Here is a 25,566-nt window from a genome sequence, read left to right on the forward strand (position 1 = left end):
GAGAAGAGAACTATAATTGAAGATCTCACAGATCAGAATCAGATCAGTTGCTCAGTCGTGTCCGACTCTTTGTGACCCCGTGAATCGCAGCACGCCAGGCCTCCCTGTCCATCACCAACTCCTGGAGTTCACTCAGACTCACGTCCATTTAGTCAGTGATGCCATCCAGCCATCTCATCCTCTGTCGTCCCCTTCTCCTCCTGCCCCCAACCCTTCCCAGCATTAGAGTCTTTTCCAATGAGTCAACTCTTCGCATGAGGTGGCCAACGTACTGGAGTTTCAGCTTTAACATCATTCCTTCCAAAGAAATCCCAGGGCTGATCTCCTTCAGAATGGACTGGTTGGATCTCCTTGCAGTCCAAGGGACTCTCAAGAGTCTTCTCCAACACCATAGTTCAAAAGCATCAATTCCTTGGCACTCAGCTTCTTCACAGTCCAACTCTCACATCTATACATGACCACAGGAAAAACCACAGCCTTGACTAGACGAACCTTTGTTGGCAAAGTAATATGACTTAAAAAGAAAGGGCAATGCTTTGTGTGCTAGAGAATCTCAGAGAATTCTCCATGGAGGGGGTCTTGAACTAGACCTTAAGAATTGAGAAACATTTGTAATGATGAGGCTCTAGACATTCTGAGAATGCATGGGGGAAAAAAGAATATCCCCAATCTGGGTTATCTAGTGTGGGAGTTAAATGAAGACAGTATTGCACCACCACACAAGCATTACTCCCTGCTTCGTACTCGCCTTGCCTTTCCCACATCATCATATAAATGGACTCATACAATCCATAACCTTTCAGTTCTGGCATCTTTCATTTGTCAAAGCATATTTAAAATCCATTTTTGTTGTTCTAAGAATCAATAGTTCATTAATGAGCAGTATTCCATTGCCTTGATATTTGTTCATCCATTCACATATTGAAGGGCATTTTGTTACATGCAGTAATTTTAATTATTCTCAGTTTAAAAATATCATTGATACTTTCCCATGTAAGCTAGTGTGCTGCTGTGATAGTTCTAATGGTTACAAGGCCACTAAATTCCATTTACTGCCTATACAACAATCTGTTTACATAATTCTTTATTGACAGTTTCCAAGTTAAATAATAATAAAGAACTTTGAAACAAAATTTAACTCCCTTCATCATTCTATTCTTAATCTAATTTTCTTGAAGTAAAATTTGAAGTCAAAAGATGCTCAATATTTTGGGCATTTGGACTCAAAATTTATGAGACTGATAATTTTTGCTATATGGAAATCTCATGATTTTGTTTTTGAGGAAGAAGTATTAGGCTAAGGGAATCACAGAGCTACATAACAAGGAGTAGAGAGGAAAGAAAAGATAACATTTCTTAAATTTATGTAAAAACAAACTCTGTGATTGGAATTAATGCCAAAATAATACATTAGGCCAATTTTACCAAGCACTTAATTCACAGGGATAAAGTTACTCTCATTTTTAAGATTAATTCCATGTAGAAAAAACTGAATTTTTTTCACTTATATTCTCATAAGACTACTTGCAATCAATCGACTTCTCCCCCAGGTCTGCAGGTAGGATCTTTCCTAATATAATATTTAGGTGGAAATTAATCAGCATAAACATACCAAACAATGTAGACAATCTATCAATTCAGTGAACACATTAACCAATTTACAATTTTAATAAATATAAGAAATTGTCTGATTTTCTGAATTCTATTTCTTTCAAAAGATTTATTGCTATCTTGTAGATACTATCTTAATGTTCATATATTATTTCCTCCCCAATCAGCTAAATCCATAGTTGGTTTCATACTTTATTACCAATATTTTTTTCTTTAGAAAGTATGAAACCAATAGAACATTTTATGACCACTTTCAACTTTCATTTAAAACCCTAAATCCATGGTGAAGAAAAATTAATTTATGATTTTTTTTACTATCTTACACTCAAGTCATAAAATTTTTTCATTTTAAAGAGCTATATAAAGTTAAATACTCTATTGGGCTTTACCCCTTAGCTCTTAAATGCATATGTATTTTTCTTTCTTTTCCTTTGAACTAAGAGGTGGCATATTGTCAGGAGTAAATGAATCTTGAAATTTATAAGTTCAGAATTTAAGGTCTTCAAATTTTCAGGGAAACTTGACCTTGGATAAAGGCAGTCACTGAGCCCTATCATAAAAATTATATTCTTTTATGTAGGCTTCCAGAGTCTTCTGAGATAGCTCATTCATGTAAGAAATAAGGACTGCCATTTATGGGGAAAACACTTGTTAATTTTCTCAACTTTCTTATTTTGATCAATTCAACTGTAAGAAGAAAACTGGATTATGTATTTTCATTCCCTTTATATTTTAAATATTTATGATCCTACATCACTATTAAAATACAAAGGGCATATGTATTAAGCTACCTCAATGATGGAAGCTTAAGTTAAACTTGTAAGATTAAAAAGCAATCTCTACAATATTGAAGTAAAAGAAATTATCATCTGAAAACTTCAACAGTTCAAACTTCAGAATGTATTAAATTTACAAAGGTATCAAACTTAATAATTTATTTTGAAATGTGGTATCTTAAAATAACTTTTTTGGATTTATGTTATTTGTCTGAGTGAGTTTTCTTATCAACAAGTTCCACAGGCTAAAAATGATTATAGATAAATAACTGATTTTAACTATGTTAGAGCAAATAAGCAATGCTTTAGGGAAATTACATTCACCCCATTGATAAACACTTAACTTAATGGCATATGACGATGGGCATCTACTTTTATGCATTAAGGGATGGGTCATAGATGGGTGGGCTGCTGTCTTATTAAAAATGCATTAGACTGGAAAACTCATTTCATGTTGTAGGCAAAATTAAGAAATTTTCTAATATCAGTAAACAGAACTGTAGTTAAGCCAATTTCAAGAGTGTCAATAGACTTTATACTGTAAAAATACATACAGTAAATTATTATTACTTGTTTTTGTGACTATTAACAAAATGCTGAAAACCATAAATAGTTAACTTTTTGAATTTATTCTACATTAGACATAGTCATTTGTCCACATAGCCAAGAATTCTATATTTACACAAAATATATATGATAACAAAGAGTATATAAACATAGAAATGCTTATTATTTTTGTGTGTAAGCTTTTATATTAATGGTATTATTCTGCATGTATCCTTTTCAACTTGCTTAATTTCCTAAGTATTTTCTAAATTTATAGTAGGGCACATTATTCTTTGATTTGCATACATTTTAACTCAAAACATTCAATTTTATGGAGAACCCAGACCCCTGAACATGTCTCCTTGAATACATGAATGTTTCCCCCACTGATTCTTTAAACACACCATGTAGAAATGCCATTCTTCAATTTAGATGCCATCTTGGGCAGGACCCACAATTTCCTTATGAACTTCGGTTCTGTCTTTTAGAGAGTTACCATTTACTCACAAGTGTTATGGAAGAAATTTTCACATATTGGAGTCTACAGAGGTCATTCTGGCTAGGACACAGTTTAACTTGAACTTTACTTTAATTAGAATAGCCTGACTCATGGCCTGTTTATCATACACTGTACAACTGCTTTAACCATTAAAGAAAAGGATGCCAAAACTATGTTGAATAGTAATGGTGAAAGTGGGCACCCTTGTCTTATTCCTGACTTTAGGGGAAATGCTTTCAATTTTTCACCATTGAGGATAATGTGTGCTGTGGGTTTGTCATATATAGCTTTTATTATGTTGCGGTATGTTCCTTCTATTTCTGCTTTCTGGAGGATTTTTATCATAAATGGGTGTTGAATTTTGTCAAAGGCTTTCTCTGCATCTATTGAGATAATCATATGGTTTTTATCTTTCAATTTGTTAATGTAGAGTATTACATTGATTGATTTGCAGATATTGAAGAATCCTTGCATCCCTGGGATAAAGCCCACTTGGTCATGATGTATGATCTTTCTGATATGTTGGTGGATGAAACTGGAGCCTATTACACAGCGTGAAGTAAGCCAGAAAGAAAAACATCAATACAGTATATTAACACATATATATGGAATTTAGAAAGATGGTAACGATAACCCTGTATGCGAGACAGCAAAAGAGACACAGATGTATAGAAGTCTTTTGGACTGTGGGAGAGGGCGAGGGTGGGATGATTTGGAAGAATGGCATTGAAACATGTATATTATCATATGTGAAACAGATCGCCAGTCCAGGTTCAATGCATGAGACAGGGTGCTCAGGGCTGGTGCACTGGGATGATCCTGAGGGATGGGATAGGGCGGGAGGTGGGAGGGGGGTTCAGGATGGGGACACATGTACACCCGTGGCTGATTCATGTCAATATATGGCAAAAACCACTACAATATTGTAGAGTAATTAGCCTCCAATTAAAATGAATAAATTTATATAAGAAAAGAAAAGAATGCATTTAAAAGTCAAATGAAGTATTAATAATGGATTCAGGCATTTGTAATGGTGCCATGGGTCCACTGTGGATGTGGCTTCAGATACATTCCTGCATCCCTGAGAACATAAATTTTCTGAATTGGATTAAACTCAGCCATTTTCTAAACAATACCTTCCAGCAGGTGCCAGCTGCTTCCTTCTGGTCAGAAGTTCTCCCCTTGTAACTACCCAACCATTTCACATTCCAACCAACCCCGGCTTAAAAATACACTTACCAGCTCCAATGCTGTTTTGTCAAATGATTCATAGAACTTTGCGTAGATGCAAATAATTGATAAATACTCTATAATGGAAATAGAAAGGCTCAAAATGATACTCTTGTGTATTAATTATTTGCACCTACACATGTTAAAATTTCAGTCACTCTAAATTAAAACTTTGATCTCATGTCAAATCCCATCATTCTCCACTCACCTGTCCCAGAGCCCGTGAAGGGTTAGAGGTTTAATATACTCAGAGGTCCTTTCTTGACTTCCTCCTTCTCCTCCATATCCTGACTCCTTCAATCGGGGCACACTAAGAAAGCATGAGAGGTAAAGACCTAGGCAGAGGATTTGCAATTCTTCTTTAACCAGAAGTGCCTCTGTCATGGCAGTTTTATGGGAAAGTCCCAGGACCTTTCATCTGTGGCAAGCAGTGCTCTCTCTGACATCCTGTGCAAGCAAGAGCTCTTCTTACACGGGGCAAGGGATGTGTGTGGAGATAGCTTCCTGCCTCAGCACCTTCCTGTGGGAAACCATGAAAAAGCTGGCTGAATCTACCCACAAGAAACCCTGCCCCCTAGCTATGACAAGTGCCTGAAGTGCAGCCTCCACACTCTATTGTCCCATCCAATATCTTGTCCTTAAAAGATAATTGGCCTAATAACAAAATTCACTATTTTCAAAACCAAAATAGGTGTCTGAGCAACAAAAGCTTTTGTATGCTTGGACACCTATTGCTATTGTTGTTCAGTTGCTAAGTCCTGTCTGACTCTTTGCAACTCCATGGACTGCAGCATGTCAGGCTTCTCTGTCCTTCACTATTTGGAAATTGATCAAATTCTTGTCAGTTGAGTTGGTGATGCTATCTAACCATCTCATTCTCTGTGGCTTCCTTTTCCTTTTGCCCTGAATCTTTCCTAGCATCAGAATCTTTTCCAATGAGTCAGCTCTTCATATCAGGTTACCAAAGTATTGGAGCTTCAATTTCAGCATCAGTCCTTCCAATGAATATTCAGGGTTTATTTCTTTCTTTTTTTTTTTTTGTTAAGCAGGTTGTTGTTTATTTTCTCTTTTTATGAACAATATCTTTGTAACACAACCTTAGTCCATATCCATAGTTCTTTCCTTGGGATGAATCCCTAAAGGCAGAATTACTGGATTGAAAGTTGAGCAAATCTGTAATTTAAGAAAACGACCATTGCTAAAATGCTTTCAAGAAAATTTCATCCAATTTACCCTCATTTCAACATCTTTGGCAATAAATGACCCTAATTAATTTCTAATCTTTTATAATTTGATACCTAAAAATATGGACTCTCACTTTCTTACATCATTTTTCATATTTTCATATAATGTTCTGACTACATGCAAAGTTGAACTTTCTTATGGACTCTGTGGGAGAGGGAGAGGGTGGGGAGATTTGGGAGAATGGCATTGAAACATGTATAATATCATGTATGAAACGAGTTGCCAGTCCAGGTTCGATGCATGATACTGGATGCTTGGGGCTGGTGCACTGGGACGACCCAGAGGGAGGGTATGGGGAGGGAGGAGGGAGGAGGGTTCAGGATGGGGAGCACGGGTATACCTGTGGTGGATTCATTTTGATGTTTGGCAAAACTAATACAATATTGTAAAGTTTAAAAATAAAATAAAATTTAAAAAAAGAAAAAAGACAAAGAAAAAAAGACATTAACTTTAAAAAAATATAAAATAAAATAAAAAAAAATAAATGTGAGTTAAACCACAAAAAAAAAGGGGGGGGGAGGTTATTTCCTTTAGGATTGACTGGTTTGATTTCCTTGCAGTTCAAGGGACTCTCAAGAGTCTTCTCCAACACCACAATTAGAAAGCATCAACTCTTTGATGCTCAGCTTTATTTATGGTCCAGCTCTCACATTAGTACACAACTAGTGGAAAAACCAAAGCTTTAACTAGAAAGACTTTGTTGGCAAAATGATGTCTCTGCTTTTTCATATGCTGTCTAGATTTGTCATAGCTTTCCTTCCAAGAGCAGATGCCTTTTAATTTCATGGCTGCAGTCACCATCTGCAGTGATTCTGGAGCCCATGAAAATAAAATCTGTCACTGCTTCCACTTTTTTGCCTTCTGTTTGCCATCAAGCGATAGGACTAGATGCCATGATCTTAGTTTTTTGAATGCTGAGTTTCAAGCCAGCTTTTTTCACTCTCTTCTGTCACCCCCACCAAGAGACCCTCTAGTTTCTCTTCACTTTCTGCCATTAGAGTAGTATCATCTGCATATCTGAGGTTGTCAATACTTCTCCCAGCAATATTGATTCCAGCTTGTGATTCATCCAGCCTGGCATTTCACATGATGTACTCTGCATATAAGTTAAATAAGCAGGGTGACACTATACAGCTTTGGCCTGAAAGTGAAAGTGAAGCCTCTCAGTCGTGTCCCACTCATTGAGATCCCGTGGACTGTAGCCCACCAGGCTCCTCTGTCCATGGGATTCTCCAGACAAGAATACTGGAGTGGGTTGCCATTTCCTTCTCCAGGTGTTCTTCCCAACCCAGGGATCGAACTCGGGTCTCCTGCATTGCAGGCAATTGCTTTAATTTTGAACCATCAGTTGTTCAATGCCCTGTTCTGTTGTTTCTTGATTGCATGCATGTTTCTCATCAGAGAAGTAAGGTGGTCTTGTACTCCTATCTCTAAAAATTTTCCAGTTTTTTGGAATCCACATAGTCAAAGGCTTTTGTGTGGTCAATGAAACAGAAGTAGATGTTTTTCTGAAACTCCCTTGCTTTCTCCATGATCCAAAGATTGGTAATTTGATCTCTGCCTGCAAATGTATCACAATCTTTATTCATAGCTACTTCTTGAACTCAATCTTTTTTTTTCTGGGTTCAGTTTCTCTGCTTCTAAAATGCATTTTAATTTAATGTGCTTTGATGAGGTTCTGTTAAAAGCAAATTCTTTAAGTCTTTTCTTTTTCCTTGTTTTAATTCTTTCACTTGAATTATATTTTTTACAGGTTTATAGAATTCTATATTAAATAATGGTTTACCTCAGAATTTCCAAGGCATGCCTTAATAAGAAAGAAGTCTGTTGTCAGTGCAATTATATTATTTTTAAACTTAATTTGTCTTTGCTATTTTATGTTAGTATGTTTTACCTAGGTTTTTATGCTTTTTTTTTTCTTGTTAAAGTTATATTGAGCTTATTTGAATCTCAGAAATTATTTGTTTCTATATACCAAATATAAAGCAACCAGTCTATGAAATATTTTTGTTCAATTTTTTTGTCAGTATGTCTGAAAATCCAGTAAGACATACGGTAGTTCCCTCTTATTCTCAGGGGACACCTTCCAAGACCCCCATTGGATGGTGGAAGCCATGGATAGTACCAAAGCAAGAACGCCTGAGACTGGATATGTGTGTGTGTGTGTGTGTGTATGTGTGTGTGTGTTAGTTGCTCATTTGTGCCCGGCTCTTTGTCAGACTTCCATGGACTGTAGCTTGCCAGACTCCTCTGTCCAAGGAAATCTCCAGGCAAGAATATTGGAGTGGGTAGCCATTCCCTTCTCAAGGAGATCTTCCCAACCCAGGGATTAAACCCAGGTCTCTTGAACTGCATGATTCTTTACCATCTGAGTCACCAAGGAATTAAATATATATAATAAAATAAATGTGTGTGTGTATATATCTAATATTTCCCTATACATTCATATATACCTATGATAAAGTTCATAAATTATTACTGTACCCATAAATTATTAATGGGTACAGTAAGATAATAAGAATAATAACAAAATAGAACACTTATAACAATATACTAATATAAAAGTTTTGTGAATGTGGTCTCTCTCTCTCAAAATATCTTATTGTACAAATTTAATGCCTTTTCCACCTTAACAAAGTACTTATCAGACCACACTGTGGTGCAACAGTAAAACTGGCACAGATTTCTTTTTCTTTCTTCACCATTTCTCGAATAGAAGATTCATCCTTACTGTAGATCTCAGCAACCTCAGCCTACCATTTCTTTTCTTTCCTCGTTAAGTAGAGAACTTGAACCTTTTTAGTAAAAGGAAGCACTTTATGGGTTCTCTGTGGCATGTCTGAATTGGGAGCATCACCCTTCTGATGCTTTGGGGCCACTATCAAGTAACATAAGGGTCATTTGGACATGAGCACTGTGACACCTTCAGAGTGATCAGATAACCCGGACACTACCAAGTGACCAAAGCACACGATATGCTGGGCAAAGGGATAATTCAGACCTCTGACAGGATGGAAGAAAATGCACAGAATTCCATTACACGATGCAGAAAAGTGTACAGTGTATGAATTGTCTACTTTCATAATTTTCCATTTAGTATTTTCAGACTGCAATTGACCACAGACTCCTGAAATTGCAGAAAGTGAAGTTGTAGGCAGGGGAGACCACGGACAAGAGAAGACTGCTGCACTGAACTATCTTCTTTTCCTACACATCTCATTTTTAGCTACGCCCTCTCTCTTTCTCCACATTCACTATTTTTCTCATTAAATGTGTCTCATCTGCAACTTAGTTCATTTATTTTTCCTTTTTTGCTTCAGTGGCTATTTTATTCTATTTATGCAATTTATTCCATTGTTCAAAGCCGCCTGTTCTTTTTTCCTAGTGTCTTGACCTTAAATTTCATAAAAATGTAAAACATACTATGGTCCTAAGTGCTTCTTGGTCTAATTGTGCTGCTTATTATGCCTTATGATTCTTGCTCCTGGAAGTTCATTCCGGCATATGATTTGTAATTTTTTTATGTGTGGCCTGAAATCTGCATAATGCACAGTAATTGTTGCAGTTTTTCTCTCCTCTCCTGCTTGGTGGGTGCATTTCTCCTGAGCAGTTTGCCTTTGTTTCTCAGTAGCTGCAGAAGTTCCATCAACCTGCTTTAAGTTGTGTAACTTTTGCACCTTGAGATTTTTCAGCACACAAATGAATGTGGTATAAATTTCTAACCAATTTCCATGTGAAGTGCATGTTTAAGCGTTTGTATATTTACGAGAAACTTTTTGGTTGGTCAGATTTGAGGCAGAGAAAGACATTTATCCTTTCTGTGCCAAAAGATGATTTATTCCCCCCTCACCCCCGGTGCAGTGAGATTTCCTCCTTTAAGATTTCAACTCTTGAGGCATCTCTCATCTCACTCCCCTCGAGGGTGACGGGGTTCTCACCGCTCCTCCTGTGTGGGCCCTAACCCCAAAGACCCCCTGGTGACCGGTCACATCTACACAGCAGAGATCGGATCTGTTAATGACTACAGTTTGTTGATTAACACTTTCCTCCTTATTTCCAGTATTTGATGATTTTCCTTACTCGGAAGCTCAGGTATACATTCAAAACAATGCCTACTCTATACTATCTTTCTTTTCTAGGTATTTGTAGTAAGTGGAATTTAAATATAAATTAGTATACATTTTTTTTTACAAGGTCTGGAACTTTGATTTCCATAGTAGTAGTTTAAATCATTAAAAAGATGGTCTTTAAAGCCAGTTCCTTGGATATAACTTGCTCCAATAAAAGGGAGGAGGGATTCTCATAGAGAAAAATGGTAACAATAGCTGTGTATTATGTAAAACTTAAGCTACACATTAAAAAAAATACAAATCACATTTGGAATGAAGTTCCATGAGCAAAAATCAGCAGTCATAATAAACAGCAAAAGTAGACCAGGAAGCATTTACAGTCTCAATATGTTTCACGTTGATAATATTTTCTTAACCACACTCTATCTTAATTTCCTAAAATATAACATGAAGAAATGATTTTATCTACCTGTTAGGGTTTTCTAATGGATTGTATGTGTCAGCGTACTTTATTAGTCAGTCAAGATTACTGTGGAAAAACCTACCAAGCCAAAGTACAGTGACTTAGCAGGAAAACATGTTTCTTGCTCAGATCAAGCCTGACATGGATCGCTGGAAATTGCTTCTACTTGCTTAACTCAAGAAACAAGACTGTCTTCCTCTAGAAATGCTTCTATGCTATCACAAGCATCTGTTCACATGGCTTCCAGGTCCTCTAAGCAGAGAACCCAGAGGGTGGACAGAGTACACTGGTTCATAACTGCTTCAGCCCAGAATTAGCATACTTCAGACCAGGGCAGTCTATTGACCAAAATAGTCACAAGGTTTCAACTTAAGTGGTATGAAGGCTAGAAAACATTGGGAGGCACTTGAAATATTTGATGAGCATTAACTGTCTTTACCACAAATATATGAATATTTTATAATAAGATCTTGCCCATATTAAACACTCAATACAGATTAGCTATTATTATTATTATAAATAGCACTGTGATTAATATGTTTACTTCCAAATATCTGCCACAGTTAGGTTATTTCATTAAGATTCCTGGAAGAACACTTATTATGTTAAAGGGTACGGGTATTTGTGGGCTTTTTATAAAGATTGTCAAATTCATTTTAAGGATGAGGTTGTTATAAATTTATCACAGGCATTTGTATGTCTATTTCATCGGATAAATAAATATGTTTATTATGTTATTATGACAATAATAAATATGTTTTTACAACATGTCTGTGGATTTTCAACTTACTAATCATCCTTTATTTCATTAGCTTAACAAATTACATTTTCTTTTAATTTGCATTTATTTAATTACTTTTGTGAGGTTGAACATTTTTATGTATTTATGCTGGTCATTAGATTCTGATCTAGAGAAAATTATCCGCTTGCAACCTATGTCCAAGTAGCTATTCATGACTTCAGTGTTTTTCATTCACCAATTTGTAATGGTTTTTCACTGTCAAAAGTTAATCCTTTTTGCAGATAATGGTTAAAAATGTTTGCCTTCATCTTTCATGGCCCTTTATACTTTAGTATCTTTGGATATGAAACTATTCCTGAAAATATTTTAAATGTCCTTTTATTGTATTAATGCTTTATCATCATATAAAGATCCTCACTTATTCTGGTAAATTTCTTTGCTGGGAAGTCTATGTAATATTAATTAAATTGTGACTTATTTAATATTAACACAGCCATGCCTGTTTTTCTTTTATTAAAATTTTTACAATATATCTTTTTCCATCCTTTTACTTTAAACCTGTATACATCATTATAATTGAAATGAGTTTTTTTTTTTTTTTTGTACACAGAACATAATGGAAGCATGTTGACTAATCTACTCTGTCAACCACTGTCTTGGTAATAATGTAATTATCGATTTGTTAGAGCTTAAGTCTGACATTTTAAATTTTCTATTGGTCGTCTCTTTCTCTTTCATTTATTTTTCTTGCCTTTCTATTTTCCTCGAATGTGTAAAGATCTTATATTTATTTATCTGTAGTGTGTTTGACTGTAATTCTTTGCATAACCCTTTAACTCTTTGCTCTAAGCATTACATTATACGCACATAACTTATCTCAGTCCTCAGCTGTCCACAGTTCACTAGTTTGAACGAAATGGAGCCATTGCATGTCCTGTTAAACTTCTTTCATCTACAATATAATTGCTTTAAAATTTTCCTCTATATATTTAAAAACCATTAAAGACATTTTCACAATTCTCACTTCAACTGTCAAACATAATTTAAATGCTCAAGTGGAGAATAAAAGCCGAATATATATGCCCATATTTTTGCTTACTGTGTTCTTTCTTTCATTTTGAAGTATCAAAGTCTCCTTTTTAAATCATTTATTTTCTCTTTAGAGAACTTCCTTTAGCCATTTTTTAGGATAGGTATGCCTGTGACAAACTTTGTTTTTCTTTATCTGAGAATGTTTTCAGTGACCTGTCACACCTAATTAATATTGTTACTGGTTTTACATTTCTGGATTTATGTTTTCTTTCAGTATGTTAAAAAATATTGTACCAACTCTTTCTGATTTCCATGGTTTCTGATAAGAAATTTGAAAGTGAAACTGAAAATGCAAAGTCCATGGAATTCTCCAGGCCAGAATGCTGGAGTGGGTAGCCTTTCCCTTCTCCAGGGGATCTTCCCAACCCAGGGATCAAACCCAGGTCTCCCGCATTGCAGGTGGATTCTTTACCAGCTGAGCCACAAGGGAATAAGAAATTTACTATTATTCAAATTTGATTTTCCCCAATAAATAACCTGTAGTTTTTCTCTAGATATCTTACAAAGTTTTTTTTTGTTTATTTGACAATTCCAGTTCATTAAGAAGACAACCAGTTACCATTGACCTTCCTACAAGAAATGAGGTATTATAATAAAAACTGGTTTGTTTTTGTTTTGTTTACCACTGAGTGAACTTTATTGTGAAATTTAAGGGGGCAAGGATGGGTTGAGACAGGTGAGAACAGGGAGAGGATCTGTTTGCAAACATCTTGAAATGTGTCTAGATAAAATAAATAATTCAAGTCATCCAAGATTTATTTCAAAGTTCCCCATATATTTTGGGGAACTCAAACTGAGAGCTAATCTTTACTCTTAATAATATGTACTTCACAGTAATTTTTTTCTCCTGTACTTTGCAACACCAAACTCTTACAGTTCTTACCCAATATTCAGAAAAGAGACTGCAGTTACACACATCCAAATATTTTTTACCCATTACTACTATTTATAAAATTAAATTACTATTTATAAAATTATAGGGCTTCCCTATAAAATTAAAATTTTCATTATAAAATTAAAAAGTGTTCATGGGGCTGAATCAGGAAACTGCCGACTTGGTTTATTGGATATCATGTGGGCTATTTAACTGAACACACTGAGATTCTGATTTCAGTTCTGGCACTGACTGAATCAAACAAACTAATGTCAATCTTTCATTCTCTAATTCTTCATCTTGAATATAAAAGACCATGATGTAAAAACTATGGTAATGTAGGGTGCCGTTTTGGACAATAACCCTATTCCTATTTCTAGATGCCTCAGGCTGCAAGAAATTTTCAAGATAAGAAGTAATTTCTCTGGAATCCAGGGTATGGCTAACATACTGTATAGCACAGAAAGTCTCCTCAATGCTCTGTAATGACCTATATGGAAAAAAAAAAGGAATCTAAAAAGAGTGATATATGTATATGTATAACTGATCCACTTTTCTGTACAACAGAAACTAACATAATATTCTATATCAACTATATTCCGATAAAAATTAATTAAAAAATAAGGAAAAGACCTCACAAATATTTAAGATGGCACGGAGTAAACATTGTCAACTATGTGAAAATCTTTTGAGAATATTAAGACTATTGTTCCACAAAAACCAGAGACATCACCTAAAGTAGAATGAGACCAGTTTCCAAAAGAATTATTGGTCTGATTTTTGCCTAATGGAATGACTCATAACATGAAGCAGACATAGAAAATCCTCAATGTTTATATGGAGTTTTACAAATTGGGCTAAAAATTATCAAGAAAGTTTGCAATGGAAAGACAATTTGGAGTCCTCAAACTTCCGTGAGATAGAAACCACCTAGGAAAGCTTTTTGTTGCTTTCATTCCTAAATCATGTCTGACTCTCTTGCGACTCCATGGGCTGTAGCCACAAGGCTCCTCTGTCCATGGGATTTCCCAGGCAATTACTAGACTGGGTTGCCATTCCCTTCTCTGGGGGATCTTCCTGACCCAGGGATCAAACTCACCTTTCTTCCTTTGGCAGGCGGATTCTTTACCAGTGAGCCACAAGAGAAGTCCCTGGGAAAGCTATTTAGTTTTAAATACTCCTTGGGAAGGCAAAAGAAGAGGGCAGCAGAGGATGAGATGGTTAGGTAACATCACTGACTCAATGGATATGAATTTGAGCAAACTCTGGGAGATAGTGGTGGACAGAGGAGCCTGGTGTGCTGCAGTCCATGAAGTCACAAAGAGTTCATGACGTAGCAACTGAACAGTAACAACATACAGGTCATTTCTTAGAAATATGAAGACTTCTCAGACTTCAAAGCAAAGACCCAGATGATTTGCCAAGAGAAAATCATGAATCAGAGAACCATATCCAAAAATAAGAACTTCCCCTTCATCAAGGAGATTTTCTTCTCCTTAAAGTAGGGGCATGTGGCGTCGGGTGCCTAGATGGGTCTCAGAGCTGCCACGCACCAGTTAACTACTCCCAGGAAACTCAGTACTGCTTTGTGAGAATCTCAGCTGAGCCCCGTGGGAATGAGAGCATGAGGAGCTGAAACAGACTCGGCTAGTGCCCTTAGAGAGGCCAGCAGAGCCACGACTACGGCATGTTTATTTACTGCTTCCTTAGACTTTACCTTTCTTTGTTCCTACCAATAGGCCTCTAAAAGGTAACAGTTATTTAATATTTCAAGCAATCCTTTGTGCTCAGTGACACACTTAATATCTCCCATATTTTCCCGTCCAATCATCCAAAGACCACTCTCTAAACGTAGATAAATATCACATCTACAAATCTTCTCTGTGTAACCCACCCATTCATTGAAATAGATACATGTTGATAATCACTTTTGACTGTCTGTTGAAATATATAATTATATGAGAAATATGAATGCCCAGTTTGTTGAACTCATAACCTTTGAATAGTTCCAATGAAATATCTACTTTTGAATATGAGGTTAAAGGAATTCTTCTGAGCTAAATCTGCTACATTCTTCTCATAGTATAACTGTATTCTTTTAAATTTAATTTTGCCATGTGCTGAATAAGGTTCTTTCTCCCTTTCCACCAAGCAATTAGCTGCAATTTCTGTTCAACTTTGACAGTGGTAAGAGTTATATTTCTCGATTTTAAATTCTCAGTCTTTTTCCATGCTGCATATATTGAGAGGATTTTTATTTTTATGTCATCAGTTCTAACTGACTTTGTGTTGATGATATTTAAGCACTGAAGAAATAGTTAAGAAAGCTCTAGTTTTAGAATCTCTACTGTATCAAATTACTATCTACTGCAGTCCATTGCCTTCCATAAAGAAAAGCTTCCTTTAATAAAAACAATAAGTAACTCGCAAGCTGGTAAAAGCTGTTTTCCAACTAAGTAAATCGTGACAATGGAAATAAATTCTTCCATGGTTGGTGAAGTATATTGTCTATAGTAAGACAGATGCTTTCTCAAGCTTATTAAAAAAAGAGAGGCAGCTTTATTTTGTTCCTATTGATGGGTCTGTCCAACCATAAAAGATGCATTTCCTCGTATTTACCATTTCTTTCTGCTGATTATTACCAACACAGTGAACTGGTAAATGCAAATTCTAAGTTGAATATTTTTGATAGCAAATTAAAAGCAAAGTTTCATAGTTTTTTTTAAGTCATTAAAATGCACAATACTGCTTGTAAAAATACTTCATTAAACAAAGAAAGATAAAAATATCACATACAAAAAGGCACTGAAAATGGGTGCTTGAGAGACTGTATAATAAAAAAGTAAATGAAATAACTCTGTAGATTTTCAGTCTCAGAATGAGTAGCCAAAAGATAACTACTGAAGCATTGGAGGCTGTTAAGAACAGGTTAACAGCATGCCTTCCACCAAGAAGTATTTTTAAAATAATGCCTTTGAATAGTTATATTCTAACAATCAAATAATTTGAATATTATTTTTCAACTGTAAAACTTGAACATCTAATAAAAAAGTCATCAAAAATTCAAATCCCAATTTCAATTTTTTTTTTTTGCTAAAATCTTTAGATTTCAAAAATGGCATTTTTATGATTGGAGTTCTCTCTCACACATCTTCAGATAAAACATTATAGAGTTGATCCTTGAACAACACAGGTGTGAAATACACAGGTCCACTTACACGTGGATTTATTTCAATAGTAAAAGTCACAATACTACATGGTCTGCATATATGTAACCAAAGATATAGAGGAATCAGGTACCCAGGGCTGACTATAAAGTTACATTCAGATTTCAGCTGTGCTGATGGTCCATTCCCCTAACACCCATGTTGTTCAAGGGTCAACTGCTTTTAAAGGAGAAATCATCACATATAATTAGAGAGGAAACAATGTGTCAACATAGACTTCCCTAGTGGCTCAGGGGTAAAGAAACTGCCTGCAATGCAGGAGACACGGGTTCCATCTCTGGGCCAGGAAGATTGCCTGGATAAGAAAATGGCTACCTATTACAGTATTCTTGCCTGGGAAATCCCATGGACAGAGGAGCCTGGTGGGCTATAGTCCATGGGGTCGCTAAAGGGTTAGACACAACTTGGGGACTAAACAATGACAGCAATGTGTCAATATTTCCTTCTAACCCCCAACTGAGGTTTTTAACAACAAAATGTAATTTATTTGTGGAATGAATATAAACTTGAGAGAGAATCCACAGATAACTTGATTCAGGAAGCCAGGTTATCCATTCAAAATAATTTGTGTAACTACTACAAACAAATTGTATGCTAGACTAATAGGATTTTTGCCTTGCATTTAGGTGGTTAGCCTTTAATTGCTAAAATGCAAAGAATGTCTTATTCACAGAGTGGAAGGATTTACCATTAATTTACACTGATGTCACTACATGTACACTACAGTGTATGGACCATGATGTCCGTAGTCACTACAGCTTTCTTAGGAAAACTGAGTTAGTACCTAGAAGGCTGGTGAACATGTTTCTTCAAAGTAGACTGGAAATAAATAAAATAAATAGAATTAAAAAAAAACAGACTGGTATTTTATGGGCAATATAGGGGAAGCTAGAGAATCCATACTACACGTGTCTATCACATTCTAGGGATCTGAATATTCTTGGAACCAGAAATACTGTCTCTGTACCCTGCCATGCTAAGTAGCTTCAGTTGTGTGTGATTCTTTGCGACCCTGTGGACTGTAGCCCATCAGGCTCCTCTGTCCATGGGATTCTCCAGGCAAGAATACTGGTGTGGGTTGCCATGCCCTCCTGCAGGGGATCTTCCAGACCCAGGGATCAAACCCATATCTCCTGTGGCTCCTGCATTGTAGGTGGATCCTTTACCACTGAGCCAAGGGGAAGCCCCAATATTGTCTCTACTCTTAGACAATTCTGAATATTTGATATTTGTGGATGAAATGTATTTTTTGCTTTTGAATGTCTGTTACCTGGAATTAAAGATGCTTTGCAAATAATAAGAGAATACAGGTATACCTCAAAGATACTGTGGATTATGTTTTAGACTACTGCAGGAAAGTGAATATCACACTAAAGCAAGTAATATACATTTTTTTAGCTTCCCAGTGCTTATAAAATTATGGTTGCACTATATTGTAGTCTATTAAGTCTGCAACAGTACTATATCAAAAAAGTACACATCTTAATTTAAAAATAATGCTTCTAGGAAATGGTTATCAACAAATTTGCTCGACACAGGCTTGCCGCAAACTTTCAACTTGCAAAAAAACATGGTCTGAAGCAAAATGAAGAGAAACACAATAAAATGAAGTGTGCTTGTAACTGCTGTGTGAAAGTAAAATACAATATTCTATATTCCAGGAATTGTAATCAATAATGATTAAACACTATATTTACAGTGATATTTTATGTAAAAATGAGATATAGTTATCATTTCATTGACATTCCAGATCAAATGTGAAAACTTCATAATCCAGAATAACCCTTTCTCCCTTGGAGTCTCTAGAAAGGATTACTGGGGAATGAGATACTGATCTAAATAAATCAATTCAGAGTTGAAAGAAATCAAGCTCCAAAGTAATGTTTGCTTCCTTGCTCATTCCTGTCTGACTCTTTTACAACCTAATGGACTAACAGCCTGCCAGGCTCCTCTGAGCATGGGATTTTCCAGGCGAGAATACTGGAGTGGGTTGCCATTTCCTGCTCCAGGGAATCTTTCCGACCCAGGGATCAAACTTTTGTCTCCTGGGTCTCCTGCACTGCAGGCAGACTCTTTACTGCTGAGCCACCAGGGAGGCCTTCTAAAATAATGAACCTACCCTACAATAACTCAGTAGCAGGTAGCAATGGGATTTAGCCTTGTTGTTGCTGCTTGGTCAGTCATTTGTATCCAGCTGTTTATGGTCTCATGGACTCTCACCATGCCTCCCTGTCCTTCACCATCTTCTGGAGCTTTCTCAAAGTCATGTCCATTAAGTTGGTGGTGCCATCCAATCATCTTATCCTCTGTCATCTCCTTCTCCTCCTGCCTTCAATCTTTCCCAGCATCAGGGTCTTTTCCAATGAGTCAGCTCTTTGCATCAGGTGGCCAAGGTATTGGAGCTTCAGCTCCAGCACCAGTCCTTCCAATGAATATTCAGGATTGATTTCCTTTAGGATGGACTGGTTGGATCTTCTTGCAGTCCAAGGGACTCTCAAGAGTCTTCTCCAACACCACAGTTCAAAAACATCAATTCTTCTGTGCTCAACTTTCTTTATGGTCCAACTCTCACATCCATACATGACTATTGGAAAAACCATAGCTTTGACTAGATGGACTTCTGTTGACAAAGTAATGTCTCTGCTTTTTAGCATGTTGTCTAGATTTGTCACAGCTTTTCTTCCAAGGAGCAAGTCTCTTTTAATTTCATGGCTGCAGGAATCTAGCCCAGGGCAATGAAGTCAGCTTAGTTCACAGGAAGGTGTGAGAATTAGAGTTTCTAGTCCTCTTCCAGAAGGACAGAAGTGTGGCAGCTGCGACAGATCGCACAGAAGCACGGCCTAGAGGAGCTATCCCATGCCCAAGTTCAGTAATGGCGACCAAGAGTGCCAGGCTGCAAGGCACAGGAGTGGCTGAGAGGAGCTACCCCACGTCCGAGGAGCAGCGGCTACGCGGGCGCAGGAGGGCCGAGAAGAGCTACTCCACGTTCAAGGTCAGGAGGGGCGACCTTGTCCAAAGTAAGGAGCAGCGGCTTCGCTGTGCTGGAGAAGCCATGAAGAGACACCCCACGTCCAAGGTAAGAGAAACCCAAGTAAGATGGTAGGTGTTGCGAGAGGGCATCAGAAGGCAGAAACACTGAAACCATAATCACAGAAAACTAGCCAGTCTGATCACACGGACCACAGCCTTGTCTAACTCAATGAAACTAAGCTATGCCGTGTGGGGCCACCCAAGACAGAAGTATCATGGTGGAGACGTCTGACAGAATGCAGTCCACTGGAGAAGGGAATGACAAACCACTTCAGTATTCTTGCCTTGAGAACCCCATGAACAGTATGAAAAGGCAAAATGATAGGATACTGAAAGGGGAACTCCCCAGGTCAGTAGGTGCCCAATATGCTACTGGAGATCAGTGGAAAATAACTCCAGAAAGAATGAAGGGATGGAGCCAAAGCAAAAACAGCACCCAGTAGTGGATGTTACTGGTGATAGAAGCAAGGTCTGATGCTGTAAAGAGCAATATTGCATGGGAACCTAGAATGCTGGTCCATCAATCAAGGCAAATTGGAAGTGGTCAAACAGGAGATGGCAAGAGTGAATGTCGACACTTTAGAAATCAGTGAACTAAAATGGACTGGAATGGGTGAATTTAACTCGGATGACCATTATATCTATGACTGTGGGCAGGAATCCCTTAGAAGAAATGGAACAGCCACCTTGGCCAACAAAATTCCAAAATGCAGTACTTGGCTGCAATCTCAAAAATGACAGAATATCTCTGTTCGTTTCCAAGGCAAACCATTCAACATCACAGTGACCCAAGTCTATGCCCCAACCAGTAATGCTGAAGAAGCATAGGGGATTGGAATGTAAAAGTAGGAACTCAAGAAACACCTGGAGTAACAGGCAAATTTTGCCGTGGAGTAAAGAAAGAAGCAGGACAAAAGATAACAGAGTTTTGCCACTGGTCATAGCAAACACCCTCTTCCAACAACACAAGAGAGGACTCTACACATGGATATCACCAGATGATCAATACTGAAATCAGATTAATTATATTCTTTGCAGCCAAAGATGGAGAAGTTCTATAGAGTCAGCAAAAACAAGATGGGGAGCTGACTGTGGCTCAGATCATGAACTCCTTAATGCCAAATTCAGATTGAAATTGAAGAACGTAGGGAAAACCACTAGACCATTCAGGTATGACCTAAATCAAATCCCTTATGATTATACAGTGGAAGTGAGAAATAGATTTAAGGGACTAGATATGATAGACAAAGTGCCTGATGAACAATGGACAGAGGTTTGTGACATTGTACAGGAGACAGGGATCAAGACCATCCTCATGGAAAAGAAATGCAAAAAAGCAAAATGGCTGTCTGAAGAGGCCTTACAAATAGCTGTGAAAAGAAGAGAAGCGAAAAGCAAAGGAGAAAAGGAAAGATATTCCAATTTGAATGCAGAGTTCCAAGAATAGCAAGGAGAGATAAGAAAGCCTTCCTCAGTGATCAATGCAAAGAAATAGAGGAAAACAACAGAATGGGAAAGACTAGAGATCTCTTCAAGAAAATTAGAGATACCAAGGGAACATTTCATGCAAAGATGGGCTCGATAAAGGACAGAAATGGTATGGACCTAACAGAAGCAGAAGATATCAAGAAGAGGTGGCAAGAATACACAAAAGAACTGTACAAAAAAGATCTTCATGACCAAGATAATCATGATGGTGTGATCACTGACCTAGAGCCAGACATCCTGGAATGTGAAGTCAAATGGGCCTTAAAAAGCATCACTACGAACAAACCTAGTGGAGGTGATGGAATTTCAGTTGAGCTATTTCAAATCCTCAAAGATGATGCTGTGAAGGTGCTGCACTCAAGATGCCAGCAAATTTGGAAAACTCAGCAGTGGCCACAGGACTGGAAAAGGTCAGTTTTCATTCCAATCCCAAAGAAAGGTATGCCAAAGAATGCTCAAACTACCACACAATTGCACTCATCTCACACACTAGTAAAGTAATGCTCAAAATTCTCCAAGCCAGGCTTCAGCAGTACATGAACCATGAACTTCCAGATGTTCAAGCTGGTTTTAGAAAAGGCAGAGGAAGCAGAGATCAAATTGCTAACATCAGCTGGATCATCAAAAAAGCAAGAGAGTTCCAGAAAAACATCTATTTCTGCTTTATTGATAATGCCAAAGCCTTTGACTGTGTGGATCACAATAAACTGGAAAATTCTGAAAGAGATGGAAATACAAGACCACCTGACTTGCCTCTTGAGAAAGCTATATGCAGGTCAGGAAGCAACAGTTAGAACTGGACATGGAATAACAGACTGGTTCCAAATAGGAAAAGGAGTACGTCAAGGCTGTATATTGTCACTCTGTTTATTTAACTTATATGCAGAGTACATCATGAGAAACGCTGGACTGGAGGAAGCACAAGCTGGAATCAAGATTGCTGGGAGAAATATCAATAACCTCAGATATGCAGATGACACCACCCTTATGGAAGAAAGTGAAGAGGAACTAAAGAGCCTCTTGATGAAAGTGGAAGAGGAGAGTGAAGAAGTTGGCTTAAAGCTCAACATTCAGAAAACTAAGATCATGGCATCTGGTCCTATCACTTCATGGGAAATAGGTGGGGAAATAGTGGAAACTGTCAGAGTTTATTATTTGGGGCTCCAAAATCACTGCAGGTGACTGCAGCCATGAAATTAAAAGACGCTTACTCCTAGGAAGAAAAGTTATGACCAACCTTGGTAGCATATTAAAAAGCAGAGATAATACTTTGCCAACAAAGGTCCGTCTGGTCAAGGCTATGGTTTTTCCAGTGGTCATATATGGATTTGAAAGTTGGACTGTGAAGAAAGCTAAGCACCAAAGAATTGATGCTTTTGAACTGTGGTGTTGGAGAAGACTCTTGAGAGTCCCTTGGACTGCAAGGAGATCCAACCAGTCCATCTTAAAGGAGATTAGTCCTGGGTGTTCATTGGAAGGACTGATGCTCAGACTGAAACTCCAATACTTTGGCCAACTCATGCGAAGAGTTGACTCATTGGAAAAGACCCTGATGCTGGGATGGATTGAAGGCAGGAGGAGAAGGGGATGACAGGATGAGATGACTGGATGGCATCACTGATTCGATGCACATGAGTTTGAGTGAACTCCGGGAGTTGGTGATGGACAAGGAGGCCTGGTGTGTTGTGATTCATGGGGTTGCAAAGAGTCAGACATGACTGAGCAACTGAACTGAACTGAATTGAGTCCTCTCCTGTTCTCCCCAGTCTGTTCCTCTTCTCATGTTTCAAAATCTTATTTTATTTTTCATCTCTCTTCTCCCTCCACTCACCTTAAGTCCTCTAGAAGTAATAGCAAAAGTGAAATTGAACAGTGGAAAATGCAAAGAATCAATAAATATAAAAACAATGTTTAACTTCATCAGCAAACTTGGATAAGTTAATTATGAGAAAACATCTTTAGATACATTTTTTAAAAGAAAATAAGATTATAACACAATTCAAAAGATTGCACTTATATCTCATTCTAATTTTCAAGGTGAAATAAAACTTCCTAGTAAGTATGAAAATGTAGATAACTCAGAATCAAAGTTACTAAGAAAAAAATCTTATCACACTCAAAATGCACCTCTATTTTACTCTTTTAAAAGCCATAGTAAAGATAAAGAAGGAAAGAAAGAAACCAGAAAGCAAAAGAAGATCAAAACCCCAAAAGAAACCAGGAAAACTTTGAGAGGTATTGAATATTTCTGTCCCCTTGATTGGGGCTGAAGGTATTCCTGGTTACTGCATATGCCCAAATTCATCAAAATGCACATATTGAATATCTATAGTTTTTGCATAATAATTATACTTCAATAAAGCTGTTTTTAAAGAATAAAAACACTTTTTATCAAATAGTTATAACTGTATTAATAAAACTTCAGTCAACTAGAAGTTGTCTGCATTATTGTTGATATTTTTTGTAACACTGGATTTTGTTGTTTTTATTCAGGTGTCAAGTCGTGTCTCTTTTGTGACCCCAAAGATTCAGAATATCCAGGCAAGAATATGGAGCTGGTTGCCATTTCCTTTCTCCAAGCGATCTTCCCAATGTGGGGAACAAACCCTTGTCTCCTGACTACATCTCCTGCAGGTTGATTCTTTACCTCTGAGCCAACAGATACCCTGGTTGCTTTTTTTCTTTTTTAACAACTAATTCTCTAAATAATTTTTGGTGTCAAAGAATAAATAAAACAATGGTCACAGCCTATATTGTGTTAATTAAGATTAAAATTTTATAAGCCTAAAGTCTAAACAGGACAAGATCTCAAAGCTGTCAGAGGTACTCAGGCAATCTTTGTCTATCCACAAACATACTGCTGCCCTGTCTCAAAAGCCACCACTGCTCACAAAGTTCTCAATTCAGCTCAGGGGTTTTAAAAAAGCAAGGAACCAGCATATCTCACACTTCATTTACTCATTTAGCAGAAACTACCTAACAAAAATAGGAAACTTAGGCAAGGCTTGCTCCGTATTCAGTGGGTATGGAATTTACAAGTGATTACAGTTCAGTAATTGACTTAGAGAAAAACATGGCCTTTTAAAATCAGTTTCTGAACGTTCTTAAAATGAAGAAAAAAACATACACATAACTACAACAACAACAAGTCTCTGGATGTGTCTTCTCAAAGCTCTAACACAGGTACCATTCTGATTTGGTCCATCTGATATGGGTCCATTAGGACATGTAAGGTGACATATGTATGCACAGCAGCGTGATTAAAAAACATCAGCTGGAAGAGTCTGAGACCCATGAGAACAGAACATGGCATGTGCTGGAGCAAGTGGTTCCTAGAGAACTTCTGTTCTAGGAAAAAAACATGTAGTACTTGGATCCATGGAAGTTCAGGGTTCCCAAGGAAAACATTTTTGAGGAGAAGTAAGGGAACTTTGGGGATCTTAGAAGAGTTGCAGTTCCCCATAGAGAATGAAAGCATTTCATTACTCTAACAACTCACAGAAGTGTAGTGGTGTAAGGACAATGTCAGTCATGTAAATGACAAAATGTCCTTGACCTTCCTTCATAAACACATCACTGCTTTATTCCAAACACTGTAGGAGTGCTGAGAACACAGTAAGGAATGAAAACCTCAGGCATTAAAGAATAAGCCATCTTGTGGAAGAAATTAACATGTTAGTATGATAAAGTCTGTGACTGGCGTCTGTACTTTGTGTGTTCAAATGCATGGAGGGAGAAATAACATTCTCCAGGAGAAACTGCAAAAAAATGGGCCATAGAAATAGACATTTGAAATTGGTCTTGAAGAATGTGTTTGAGTTTGTTAGATAGAGGAAGAAAACAAAATCTTCCCCAACTAATAACATCTGAAGAAAAAAATTGTTAGAAGTATTAGCCTACAGACATGACTGATGGTTGTTTCTGAGTTCAAATATTGGTTATTTGAGTTAGGAGAGGCATAGTCTCTCTTGATGGTGCTAGTCTTTAAAATATGATTGATCTATGCCTTCCCCTAGTTTGACATTTTTTGAAGCTTATGTGATGAAATAATAAACATTTGCATAAAATTACTGACAACTCATCTAAAGTAAATAATATATTGTCAGAAATTATGTGGGTGAACCACACAAATATTAAAAATCATGTAAATATTACTATTTTGCTATTCAAAGTTCACAATATATTGTTGAAGGAAAAACTATAAACTGGCATCTATTACATAACTCCATTTCTAAATCAAAAACCACTGAACATTTACATGTATATGCATAAAAATATTAGATAACTATACACCATAGGATTATTTTGAAGTAGTGATATCATTTATTTTCTTGGGCTCCAAAATCACTGCAGATGGTGACTGCAGCTCTTTGGAAGAAAAGCTATGACCAAACTAGACAGCATATTAAAAAAGTAGAGACATTACTTTTCCAAAAAACATTTGTCTAGTCAAAGCCATGTTTTTCCCAGTAGTTAAGTATGGATGTGAGAGTTGGACTATAAAGAAAGCTGAATGCCGAAGAATTGATGTTTCTGAACTGTGGTGTTGAAGATGAGAGTCCCTTGGACTGCAAGGAGATCAAACCAGTCAGTCCTAAAGGAAATCAGTCCTGAATGTTCATTGGAAGGACTGATGCTGAAGATGAAACTCCGATACTTTGGCCACTTGATGC

General features: G+C 37.0%; 1 long non-coding RNA gene across 1 annotated transcript; it reads left to right on the forward strand.

Moving 5' to 3' along the window:
• Window positions 1-14,296: 14,296 nt before the first annotated feature.
• LOC132344089 (uncharacterized) lies at window positions 14,297-23,642 on the forward strand. Its single transcript, XR_009493204.1, has 2 exons — window positions 14,297-14,898; window positions 23,387-23,642. It is a non-coding gene; the product is annotated as an uncharacterized lncRNA (long non-coding RNA).
• The last annotated feature ends 1,924 nt before the right edge of the window (window positions 23,643-25,566 follow it).

The sequence above is a fragment of the Bos taurus genome, chromosome 27 (assembly GCF_002263795.3).
Source record: "Bos taurus isolate L1 Dominette 01449 registration number 42190680 breed Hereford chromosome 27, ARS-UCD2.0, whole genome shotgun sequence".
In the NCBI taxonomy this organism is placed as follows: Eukaryota; Metazoa; Chordata; class Mammalia; order Artiodactyla; family Bovidae; genus Bos; species Bos taurus.